This window comes from Notothenia rossii, assembly GCF_949606895.1.
Source record: "Notothenia rossii genome assembly, chromosome: 3".
Classification (NCBI taxonomy): domain Eukaryota; kingdom Metazoa; phylum Chordata; class Actinopteri; order Perciformes; family Nototheniidae; genus Notothenia; species Notothenia rossii.
The window spans coordinates 22451606-22465236 of record NC_136901.1 but is presented as its reverse complement, the minus strand read 5'-3'; the positions used below and the strand labels follow the sequence as shown (position 1 = coordinate 22465236).

The 13631-nt window shown below is 43.1% G+C and overlaps 1 protein-coding gene across 1 annotated transcript in view; it reads left to right on the top strand.

The window, feature by feature from the left end:
- Positions 1-13631, top strand: part of serpine1 (serpin peptidase inhibitor, clade E (nexin, plasminogen activator inhibitor type 1), member 1) — a 44576-nt gene that overhangs the window by 18419 nt on the left and 12526 nt on the right. The window lies entirely within an intron of this gene.

Genomic DNA, 13631 nt, shown 5'->3' with positions numbered 1-13631 from the left:
GCATCACAGAGCAGCAAACTAAATTTCAATGGATGTTTCCTTCTGCACTTTGTTCCTTGAGACAACAGGGCATGTTTGATTTGTTCTTTGAGGGGAATAGTTATTTTGAAGCTGTTGTTGGCCTGTGGGAAAATATAATCATAAGAAATGACTCCGGAAAAGCTGCAGATAGAGCCATAAGAAATGAATGCAACTGATTATTTAATGTTATTTTTATTGGCAATAATTTAAGCTTTGTTAGTTCCAGGTTTAATATGTGCAATAAGTTCATTTCAATAAGTTTTGCAATAAACATTGAACCAGTCTGGCCCTCGACTAGTACCGTTTTTTTAAATTTTGGCCCACTGTGTATTTGAGTTTGAAACCCCTGATCTAAGTTGTAGCAATTCACTTTATATGTTGTTCTTTCCATATTTATGGAAGTTTGAACATACAATGCCAGTGCATTAATAGTACTTTACTGGATGAATAGTTTCCTTTAGGTGTACCTGAGCATCTGGTGTTCCTCTCCAACCCGAGTGTCTCATAAACATGATATGTCCATAGCAAAACTGCAATTTGTAATACATTTAAAGGGAAAAAGATTTAGTCCCGAGTTACAGTCACAGTTTTAAACATGTGGTAACATTTTTGAATCGAAACAAAAATACTTGGATTAGTAGGATCATGATTTGGGCTCAAACAAGAATGTTTTTGTATAAATCTGACGTTAGTAGTAAGAGTTTCATTTAAAACAAATAAAACATATATTTGAAATATAGTAATGAAAAAACATGAAATCATTTATTTTATATGATGGGGTTTGTGTGTTGGGGAAACATACTGTAGACCACAGTGTATCTGAAAATCCTGGCTATGGCCTATGTGGTCATTCTTACAACATTCAATGTATTAAAAAAAGCTGGATCCAATTGTAAGGCATGCAGTGATTCAATGTGTGTTTTTGGTGCGCACACATGTTTCATTTCTCACTTAGCTTTGTTCCCCAGTGAAGCCCAAGTTATTTCCTGCATATGCATCAAGGAATATACTATATACTGTAAAACATCATATGTTTTCAATCCCTCACCTCCAATGGGAGCTGATGAGTCATATCTGTCAGACACTCTGTAAAAATCCTGTGTCATGTTTAATACAGACAGGGGAGATATAAATGGTGACACAGCACATTTCTGACTCAACTTTAAATCATGGTATGACCCACGTCTTCATCATCCCTCATTCTTCTTCTGGCTCTTCTTCTTTGGTCTACAGTTTACTTTAATTGCTTATTGTATGTAATGTTAAAACAATTTTCAGTAATGACTGACATGGAATCAATACTGATTCACCCAATATATATTGAATACATTTTATACTTGAATGCTATGAGAAATCACATATCAAATGAACATTTTTAGAAGTGTTCCTTTCATAAAAAGGCAAGCAATATTTCAATCTTTCCAAAAAGTAAATAATGTTTTATTTGTGCTAAAAACCAAGATGGCCCAGCTAAAAATAGCAGCAATTTCAAATTTCTGTTAAATCCTGAGAAATAACAATTTTCCCTTTAACGGAAATAATTACTTAAAAAAAGTAAATCTGATTTGTTTTTGCTAGACATTTATCCATTTGTATCTCTTAGATTGGAAGTATACATGTATAACATAGATTTTTGGTGTTTCTCTCTCTTACAGATCAAGGAAGGAAAACAACTTTTAGTAATTTAGCTTTTTTCTCTGCTTTTTTTCTTTGTATTCTGACTGATTATTCAGTGTTTTGAGTGGCTAATTGGTTTGTAATTTCTTTATTTCATCACACAATAAAAGTATGATCCATACATATAATTTGGTTTGGAAATGGGACACATCTGGTGGTGTAATGGCTTCTTCCCTGCTGCTCCTGTCTCTAGGTGATATCTAATATGAAGCCCAGCTGGATTTGATTTCAGGTGCTTTACAATTGTTTTCCCTTCATCTTTCCTTTCCTTTTCCACGTTTGGTGCTCATATGAATGGTCAAGGGGGGAGGAAATGTTGAGAAAGTCAGAGGGGTATTCCTCAGAAAAGTGCTGTATGGGAGAAGTGAGTAAGACTTTATAAATACATGGTGTTCTCTGACTTTAATACCTTTTTCCAAGGCATGCCCAGAGGAACAAGCATGCACAGTTGTGTAACGTGGTTTTGGTAGGGCTGGGTTAGCACATACCCTTCAACCAGCAGCACTGAATGTCTGTTTATCAGAAGCAGCATTGTTTTTGTGGTAAAACTCTCACTTTACTGGAAGAGTATGAGGTTTGTTGAGCCTTCATGTGAAACACGCAGAAGCAAGAATGCAAACAAGGTCGAGTCTTGACTTGTATTGACAACTCTGAGGAATTGAACCTTCACCGGGGCGCAGAGGCAGATAGGAACCTCAGCAGGGGAAAGCTGACTGTGGTCAAAGGGGTATGTTTGTCAAAGTACTGTGAGAAGGGAACCACTGCAGGGAGGTGGCCAGAGTTCACACTTGTAGTTTTTGTAATTAAAAGTCCAGTTCACGTTAGAATTCAAATCAGAGTTGTTTGAGGGTCCTGTAGAGCTTTAAAAACATTGACTCTCTCCGATAAATCATTTGATGGACTGTAACCAGGAGTCATGATCCCAGAAAGAGTGTTTTTTCTCACATTTTTTCTACGCGAAGCCCCACATTTCATTCTGAAACCTATTGAAAGTGCTTATTAAAACATCAAGATTTCCAGTAATGATAGCCACTTTTTAATTTATTTATTGATGTAATTATTGAAATATAATTAGGATTGTAAAAAATATTGATATCTTTCAATAACAAAATTAGGGTTGGCAAATTCCCGGAAAAATACAGACGAAATAACATCTGTACTCAAGTTTATCGTCTTATCAGGCCTTTTTCTGTAACAGTGTTATGCTGCTGTCACTGGAGCCACAACAGCAGCAGGTCTAAGTCCGATATCAGAGAGAATAGGAACAAGTGATGACAAATAAAAGGCTGAAACCCAAAACCAAACGAGAGAATTCTGCTCACATTTGGTGCGCACACAATGTGTATCTTTTTATATAACTGACTTAAAACAGGAGCTCAAACACATTTATTTTTAAATCAGTGTCACACTATCAGTTTGACATGTTGCACAGATATTGTGTGTGTGTGTGTGTGTGTGTGTGTGTGTGTGTGTGTGTGTGTATGTGTGTGTGTGTGTGTGTGGGTGTGTGTGTGTGTGTGTGTGTGTGTGTGTGTGTGTGTGTGTGTGTGTGTGTGTGTGTGTGTGTGTGTGTGTATGTGTGTGTGTGTGTGTGGGTGTGTGTGTGTGTGTGTGTGTGTGTGTGTGTGTGTGTGTGTGTGTGTGTGTGTGTGTGTGTGTGTGTGTGTGTGTGTGTGTGTGTGTGTGTGTGTGTGTGTGTGTGTGTGTGTGTGTGTGTGTGTGTGTGTGTGTGTGTGTGTGTGTGTTTACAGAGGTACAGTATGGGGGCAGGTTTTTGTTTGTTTGTTTTGCAGGAGTAGGGATGCACTATTATTTGATGACAACCATTTTTCATCTTTGTTGTTCTTCACTAAACACGACCCATGTTAATAAGGTGAGATATGTTTTAAAATCGGTTCATTAACCAGATTGTTAGGTACAATGACATGTCTGAGCAATGACCCCACATTTAAATATGAGCCAGTATGACCAACACGTTACATTCATTTGTCATCTGTCTGTATTCCTCTCAGCCCCAAACACATCACTCCAACACCAAGCCCTTTTTGCGCTTATATCATTAACTACCCCTTTTCCAAGTGAATTGATTCATCTGAATGTTACCTACAATTAGAGACAGGCTAAGCTTCCAGATGTGTCATTAGATGAGGAACAGGGTTGGGTTAGGGGTCAATGAATTTGTTTAGTCTGTGGTAAGTATTCTTATGTAATACTGATGTGTGTTTATATGTCCTGTTTGTGCACATATACACACACCTAACTACACCGGAGGAAAGAGCTCCAGATTATTTGTTTTGTCTACTTACAAGACACTGTTATCAAAGTTATAGGACATGTGGGTACACAGCTTTACTCTCAAACACTGACTCATTATCGGATGGGTGGGGCAAACGTGGTCAAAAGAGACAGTGAGTCACTCTCACCTGCAGGGAGGAGGGAAGGGTGGGTTAAAAGTAAGTAAGTACTTGTGGGACAGATACAAATTAGGAGGGATCATGCAAAGATCAAACAGAGGTTCAGAGAACAGTGCATTTGGCCACATCTTACTAGCAGCTGCCTAAACCTTATTGGACCTCAACCGTAAAAGGTGGCAGATTGAAAAGTCAGTTTTTACAAGTGTCAGTTGTACAGAATATGACAAAAGACCTGCATCGTCGATTAGGTTCAATGTCAACCTTCACGGAATTTCAGCATGACAAGAAAACGTTCAACACTAGGTCCAACTTTGCTCCTCTGAGAACTTCCCTAAGAACAAGTTGGGTGTTCTTATTTTGTCAATCTACAGCAGAATGATGTGTTGTCTAAATAACTAAAAAGACCCAGAAACTAAACAAGTTCTACATCGTTTTAAGTTTCTGGAAAAGGTTCCGGTAAATGATTGTCCTGTCGGTTTCGTCAACATGTTCTCATTCCTAACTTGGGACATGAGGATGCTTGGTTTTGACCCCTTGGCAAAACTTATTTAGGTCTTTAGCACCTGATTTGAATGTGCAGGCTAGGCTGATATTCAACCTGGTTAACAAACGTAGCTGGAGCATGTATGGCATAGAATGGAGATACACTCGTTGGGGTTGGATCAAATGCAGTGGACCTTTAGACCAGTGGTTCCCAACCTGGGGGGCGTGCCCCCCTTGGGGAAGCGCCAAAGACCGCAGGGGGGGCGCCAGGCCTCAGATGATTTGAGGCCAAATATCCTATTTAGATTTTTTTTTTTTCTTTTTTTTTTTTACATATAAATGCAACGCAATACATGATTGTCACTAAAAGCCTTTCTATACATTACAATAAAAATATCAAAAATAATTGATTAATTAATTTGAATACAAATTCAAGTTAGTAGCTATTATAGGCATAAAAAGACAGAAATGTATAATTTTTTCTTTAATATAAATGTCTCATCAACGTTGCGTGGAAGTCGGAAACAGTACCGAAGGAGTGGCAGACCGGGGTGGTGGTGCCCCTTTTTAAAAAGGGGGATCAGAGGGTGTGTGCCAATTACAGAGGCATCACACTACTCAGCCTCCCCGGGAAAGTTTACTCTAAGGTACTCGAAAGGAGGGTCAGGCCGATTGTTGAACCTCAGATTGAGGAGGAACAATGCGGATTCCGTCCTGGTCGTGGAACGACGGATCAGCTTTTTACTCTCGCAAGGATCCTGGAGGGGGCCTGGGAGTACGCTTATCCAGTCTACATGTGTTTTGTAGACTTGGAAAAGGCGTATGACCGGGTTCCCAGGGAGTCACTGTGGGAGGTGCTGCGGGAGTATGGGGTGAGGGGGTCTCTACTCAGGGCCATCCAATCTCTGTACTCCCAAAGCGAGAGTTGTGTCCGGGTCCTCGGCAGTAAGTCCGACCCATTTCACGTAAGGGTCGGACGTAGGGGCGTAGTCGTGGGGGAGGGGGTCTGCAGTTCGGTGGACTAAGGATTGCACCACTGCTTTTTGCAGATGATGTGGTTCTGATGGCTTCATCGGTCTGCGATCTTCAGCACTCACTGGATCGGTTCGCAACCGAGTGTGAAGCGGCTGGGATGAGGATCAGCACCTCCAAATCTGAGGCCATGGTTCTCAGCAGGAAACCGATGGACTGTCCACTCCAAGTAGGGAATGAGTCCTTACCCCAAGTGAAGGAGTTCAAGTATCTCGGGGTCTTGTTCTCGAGTGAGGGAACAATGGAGTGTGAGATGGGTCGGAGAATCGGAGCAGCGGGAGCGGTACTGCAGTCGCTTTACCGCACCGTTATGACGAAAAGGGAGCTGAGCCAGAAGGCAAAGCTCTCCGTCTACCGCGCCATTTTCGTTCCTACCCTCACCTATGGTCATGAAGGGTGGGTCATGACCGAAAGAACGAGATCGCGGGTACAAGCGGCCGAGATGGGTTTTCTCGGCAGGGTGGCTGGTGTCTCCCTTAGGGATAAGGTGAGAAGTTTGGTCATCCGGGAGGGAATCGGAGTTGAACCGCTCCTCCTTCGCGTCGAAAGGAGCCAGTTGAGGTGGTTCGGGCACCTAGTTAGGATGCCACCTGGGCGCCTCCCTAGGGAGGTGTTCCAGGCACGTCCAGCTGGGAAGAGACCAAGGGGTAGACCTAGAACCAGATGGAGGGATTAAATCTCTTCGCTGGCCTGGGAGCGCCTTGGGATCCCCCAGTCAGAGCTGGTTGATGTGGCCAGGGAAAAGAAAGTTTGGGGCTCTCTGCTGGAACTGCTACCTCCGCGACCCGACCACGGATAAGCGGGAGAAGATGGATGGATGGATGGATGGATAAATGTTTCTTCTGCCCGTTAAGTGTCCAAACCAGGCTTTTCTGGATAAGCGCATTTTTAAAACATAGTCATTGGCCATGCCGGTTTCAGTTGGATTATTTGTCACAGTTGCTCCGATCAGATCGGTCTCCTCCATTTTGTAGATGATTTACGACTTTTGAATCCACATAAACACATCGGCAAAATCCGGCTTACTTTGAGCATGTGTTTTAAACAGTCCCTTTGTGAATTGTTTCCACTTGTGCCGTCCTTTAATTTCTTCATACAGCGGGAATCCAAATAAATTAATCCTGAGTCCAATAACCATCAAAGTCACTCCAATAGTGCTCCTTAATTACGCTTTCATCCTCCTTTAACAAAATACATCACATTCATCCAGTTTGTGACAATAGTTGTAGCACATCTTTGAGACTTTTAATCTTTAATTACCGCTGTTGTGCCCCCCCCCCCCCCCTTGTGTGTGTGGGGGGGGGGGGGGAGGGGAGGGGCACAACTTCCACAGGAGTCATTTGGCGGGAATCTTGGGAAAAAAGGTTGGGAACCACTGCTTTAGACGATAACCACCAAAGATATTTCCCGTATTTCCTTGAACTCTAATGAGCTACGCTAACATAGCTAGTACCTGGGGCTATGGCACTACTAAGCCTACTCCTAGCTGATGTCCAGACTAGGGAAGATATGATAAACCAAGGAAACACTGGGAGGATCAATTCAAAGTCCAGATCGGGTCTAAGATGCCTAGAGTCTTTTGTGTGTTATCTTTGAAACCACAGATTTTCAAGATTGATACTTGCAGTGTTGGAGATCAGGCAGGTACAAGTAGTTCCAGACGTTTGAGTTTTGTTTGTTTTCATGAAGGGTCAGCAGGAACCAGCCAGTTTATGTAACTAGGTGTCAAGATTAATGCATGTGTATTAATGATAGCTTATTTCACCATAACCTCTCCCACTTACTCACTATACGCAGGTTAACACAGGCCACACCATAGAGTTTCCATTCCTTTTAACTCCTACGTTGTGGTTCACCATCAGGGATCATTCTGTACTTCCTGTTGCTTTCACAAGAACCTCATTGAGCACTATTCTGTTCAGAGCGATTATGTAATAAAGTTACTAAGAAGAATATGTTTCCATAGCAACCTGGGATTGTTAGCATGTGTGCTTGTTTGTTTTTTTGAGAACCAAGGATTACTGTAGTTACTAAATATAAAAAAAAAATGTTTTTTTTTCAAACCTCATTCATTCTAGCACTAAACTATCAAGCACTATATTAATGTACAAATTCATAGTACAATGCTGCTCTTACAGAATATGATGCATTGCTGTGGATTTACAATAACATTTAACATTTACAACAATACATTAACATACGTAATTAACATACGTATTAATACAGCCACATGTGTAATCCAATAACACCAAATATGGTAGAAAAACATTGAAAGGGATCATGTGAACATTTTAATACGAATATTTTTGCTTATCAAACATACATACTTCAACTTCACTCAAGGATTTGAAGTATTTCAGAACCATAAAATAAATATAGTAAAATCAAAATCAAAATGTGCTTATGGCATTAAGGCCTAGTTTTCCCCAAAAAATATTGTTATACTCCCTCGGAAAATATAAATACATTTAAAACCGTAAAGTGAACGCTGTGAATGTGAATGCTTGTAAAATCACTGATGTTACCATTATGTGAATCTGAATTATTATTATTACAGGATATTCTTTGCTGAGTGTTACTATCTTTTTTTATTCCTAACTATACTACAACCTAAAAGCTGTCTTATTTGTCCTGAAAATGTTGAGAAATGTTTGTTTTGCAACTTTCCTCAGATCAAGATCCATATTTGTTGAGCCAAGTTAAATATAATTAAGTCCTTGTTTGTATTAATATCAGTTCAGTTATATGTTTGGCAAATCATTTGATTTTGTATGTTGATTTTGTTGTAATTTCAAGTTTCAAACTGATATATTTTTCGTCCTTTCACTTTCCAATGACCCAGTAAACGTTCAGTTTGGAAACTCTTTCCACACAGCGGGCTGTTGGGGTTTACTCAGCAGCATGAATAACACTACAGTGCGCTCAGGTCAGACTTGGTCATGGAAATCGCCCGTTGCTTATCACGAATGAATGTGTCATTTTGACAAATTCTTTCAGTGTGAGATGATGCATTTACTGGTCACTGCAACGGCTTCCCCCTGCGTGTTGTTATCAGCAACAAACACCCTCTTTTACTTCCCTTTGTCCTTTACAAAGGCATGCATTTCATGATGACCACAAGAAATAGAGTATCAAAGGTTAATAAAACGGATGATAAACTGTGACTGAATTGTCTGGTGACAGCTAACAAGACGTATTTCATAATTTACATAGACTACATTTTGCTAGATGAGTTTAACAACAGCCAATTTGAACTTAATCAGTGGCCGATTTATTCCCTAGGACAGGGGTTCCCAAACTTTGCCATGCCAAGGACCCCCATATAGCATTATCCTCTGGCGGGGACCCCCCTGTTGCAATTTTTTTTTTAAATGATGAACATTATGATGGAGAATATGACAAATTAATCATACAGCTTAATACATTTTCTTAATATATATTTGTATTAATAATTAATAATCAGTTATTCTTCTAAACATTTTTTGTATTTATCTTTTGTTTGTCATTCATTACATTCATTGTGTCTTCTGTTATAAACATTCTGAACACAATATTAAACAGTAATATCAACAGTAAACATATTTTTAAAGCATTTTTAAAGTGATTTCTGTCTTTATAATATTATATAATTTTGAACAGTAATATGAACAATTAACATATATTTTTAGCATTTTGGAAAGCTACTTATGCCTTAATAATATTATATATAATATTCAACAGTAATATTAACAATAAACATACTTATATCCATATATATAAACATAAATATGTGCTACATCCTTGCTCTCATCCAGCTGCAGAGCAAAATATTCACTAGCTCTCACTCGCTCCAAAAGCTGAGCAGATACTCAGTTTCACTCTCAGTAGCGGCAGCTCAATTCTGATCGGCTTGAAGGGCGGTCGTGTGATTTAAAATATATATATATATATATATATATGAATAAGTAAAAAATATTAAAAGATTGGCATCAAAGGACACATAGATTGATAGATATGCAGTTATTGATAAAATCAAAAAAATTAAATAATGTAACTTTAAAAAAAAGAAATTCCCCTTTCCCTCAAACTTTGCGTGACCCCCCTGGCGCCCCCTGGGGGGTCGGGGCCCGCACTTTGAAAAACACTGCCCTAGCAGACATCTACGTAAATCACAGTAGTTCTGTTTGTACCACTGTTAATTAAATGTACGTAGATGTCCCCACAGAGCCTCCCTGTATACCCTTTAATGAGAAAATGTATGCTACTTCAAGTGGAACTTCACGTACTTTCGGAAGTGGAAAGAATAATTGTACTTAAGCTCTCCAGTAATTTCAGATGCAGTCTTTATGTCCTGCAGTAACCCGTTTCCCGCCATTACCTGACTTTCCCCGCCCACTTGCTCGCCTGCTTCCTATTTCCCTTATTATTCCGGCAGCATACAGTATATCTGTTACGGTAGAGTGAAGCAAGCAGGACCCAGATGCAGATAATACTGATAATACATTTATTTCAAGGATAAGAATTAAACTCGGACAAACAGAACACTCCCCGGTGAACTCAGTCACCAACAAAAGACGAACCAACACTGAACACAGGAAGAGACAAGACTAAATACAGGGAGGGGTAATCACGAGACGAGAAACAGCTGGGCAGGGGAGGAGAAACACAAGGGCAACAGGTGAACACACTCAGACAATTAGACACACCAGGGAAACTAACGACAGGGAGGAAAAACATAGGGAGAGGGACCAGGGGCCTCATTTATAAAGGGATATACGCTCAAAAAATGGCGTACGCCAGTTTCTACGCAATGTTTGCGATTTATAAATTACTAATTTGACGGGAAAACGTGCGGTCCTCCACGCAAACAGCTTCTATGAGTAAATGGCGCAGCCCTCTAAGGCTATCGCTATTGGGTAATCCTCCTGCGCACCCGTGCAGCACTGAAACACTTGTAGTCCACGCCCACCCGCAAGGTGGGCCCTGCCCTCGGGCCTCCTTCCGGTATAAATAGGAAGGAGGCCCGGCAATCTGCTCCCATACAAAATAACTTTTCTTCAGCTATTCGTAGAGCCAGTGGGGCCCAGCGCTTAGAGGGCTGCGCCATTTACTCATAGAAGCTGGGGTTACAGTAGGTAACCTCAGTTCTATTTCGTATATGGCTTCGCCCTCTAAGGCTATCGCTATTGGGTTAAGGGCGAAGCATGATGTAGTCTGCGCCCCACTGGGTCCGCCCGGCACTAGAAGCACAGACACATCTGCTCAATAACACCCCATGCCTGTTGTGCCATGCGTAATGGCGCATCACCGTCCCTGGAACATAGCAAAACATGCCTATCTTCCCGACGGGGTGAAGGCTGGGAACAATACATACCCAGCCGCTGTGAGAAAGTGGAGACGAAGGTCCCACCTTGCCCAGCGATCATAGAAGGGGAACAGCAGCACTCTGCGTGTCAGACAGGAGAGCACCCAGCTGGATCCCTGACGTCACTCACTCTGACAAGACACTCCGTACAGGGTGTGTCAGAGAGGAATGGGAGACATCCCTTAAATACAATTGAATAAATGAACAGGGGGGAGACCAAGATGCAGCAGTGCAAATGTCTTCCACTGACATTCCGCTGTGCAAAGCCGTGGAGGAAGACATTCCTCTGATGGTCTCCGGGGGATCCACCCCATGAGGAGACATATGCCTGTGACACAGCTTCACACAGCCAGTGTGACAGCCGTTGTGCAGACAGAGGCTGCCCGATCGGGCGCTCTCTATAATGCACAAACAGGCGCTGAGAATGGCACAAGGCAGCCGTGCGCGCCACTAGCAGGACAGCGCGCGCACAGGACAAAGGAGATGAGACGCGGCTTCTTCCTCCGGCCTGTTAGGAGGGGGAAAGAAGCCATCCAAGGTGATCACTCATGACTCTAACGAGCTTGTGATGACCTTTGGCATAAAAGCCCGGTTAGGGCGTAAAACAGCTGAACTGCCATCTCCTTGGATCCTGAGGCATGACGGAGCCACAGAGAGAGCAGACAAATCACTCACCCTTTTCGCTGATAGAGCCAAAAGTAAAACTACTTTGGCTGACAACAGTTTAAGGGGAACCTTGTCTAAAGGTTCAAATGGGGCTTTGCTTAGTGCGCGTAAAACCAAAGCCAAATCCCACTGAGGCGCCAGTGCGCGTGACTGAGTCTCCATACTCGCATAACACGGCTGCTGCGCTCTGCGAGCCCCTATGTTCAATTTGCCGGATTTCTGAATCGAGCAACGTGTGTGCGCGCCCAGAACATCAGCCGCCTGGCTGCGTTCAGAAGCTGCGCATATTGTACTCCTCCCTGGCGATTGAGGTATGGCTGCTTCCATAGACGTGGCCTGTTGTCTGTGCGAATCAACACATTGATTGTACAGCAACGGGGCGACTCCCCCGTTTTTTCCGAGATTTATAAAAATAGCGGAGTAAAAACCGCGCAAGACACTGTTCCTGGGATGACAGGAGTGTTTCTTGTATCCCATGGAACTGCTGAGGGGGAGAGGCTTCTCTGTGATGTGCCGTAATGGTCGTCATGGTGACGAGCTACGCCATCACCGCCGCTGCCCGTGAGGCAAAAGGGCTGCGAGGGAGTTTCCACACACTGCATTTCACTCCGTCTCTCATCATGAGGCGCGTACACACCCAGGGGATGAGAGGTGTGTGCATGCTGTCCACACGAGGCGTTATAACGGTGCTCGTGGTTATTATGACCGTGTGTAGGAGGCATATCTGGGACAGAGGAATACCGCGAACTCTGCAGTTTATAAACCAATAGGTTAAAAACAGCAGGCTTCTACAGCGAATGAACCACCTCTGGAGTCCCCCTGTTGGAAGAGACCCAGGGGTATCATCACTTGACCAGCTGACGCCAACGCAGAGCAGCTGCGTCACGGAGAGGGCTGTGTGGGTTTTGACACGCCGGAGGAGAGCTGTCAGTTCCTCCACTCGCTGCCGCGAGAGCCGCGCTCTCATGCTGGCTGAGTTTAATTCCACTCCCAAATAACGATTGTCTGAGAGGGAAGAGGACAGCTCTTCTTACAATTTATTATGAAACCCAGGCTTTGACAGATGCGATACGAGATGTACCGTCTGTAAAGCGACTTCCTCTCTGGAGCGAGCCAGCAAATAGCAGGTCGTCCAGAGAAAACCACACTCTCATCCCTCCTCTGTGTAGTGGCTCCAGCCTTCTCTACACAAAAATGCGAGGAGCCAGGAAATATCCGAACGGCAGATGATTGTCTGGTCTGATATTCCCTGAAATGAGAAAACGCAGGAATTTCCTATGTTTCGGGATGATGGGTACGTGGAAGTATGCATCCTTCAGGTGGAAGTGAACCAGTCGTCCTGGTGAACACATTCCAGGGCCTGTTTGATCGTCAGCATGTGGAATACTGACAGATCGAGGATGTCTCATTCCCCCAGTCTTTTTCGGGATTAGAAAAATAACGGGAGTGAAAACCCCTGATTTTCCTCCCTTTGAGGAACCCTGGAAATATCCTCTTTCAACAGGAGTTCCAGCAGCTCGGATTGGAGCGCAAGACATAGCTTCTGGGAGGACAGGAGTGTTTCCTGTATCCCATTGAACTGTGGGGAGGAGAGGCGAACTGCAGGACGTATCCCCTGCTGATCAGCCTGCTCATCCATCTGTCCATCAGACACACGCGCTGCCACTCTGAGAAAAAACTCTGAGAGCGGGCGCACGTGCTCGAGATGTGTTTTTGGTCGTCATGGTGACGAGCCACGCCACGCCAGAGCCCCTGCCGCCGCTGCCCGTGAGGCAACCCAAGGTGTGCTTGGACCGAAAGGGCTGCGCGGGGGCCTCCACACGCTGCGTCTCACTCCGACTCTCATCATGAGGCGTGTACACGCTCAGGGGATGGATGGAGGTGTGTGCAGTGCTGCCCACATGAGGCGTTAACGGCGCTCATGGGTTTATTAAGGCCGTGTGTACGAGGCGTAACTCGGACAGAGGAATGCCGCGAGCTCTGCTGGTTATTAA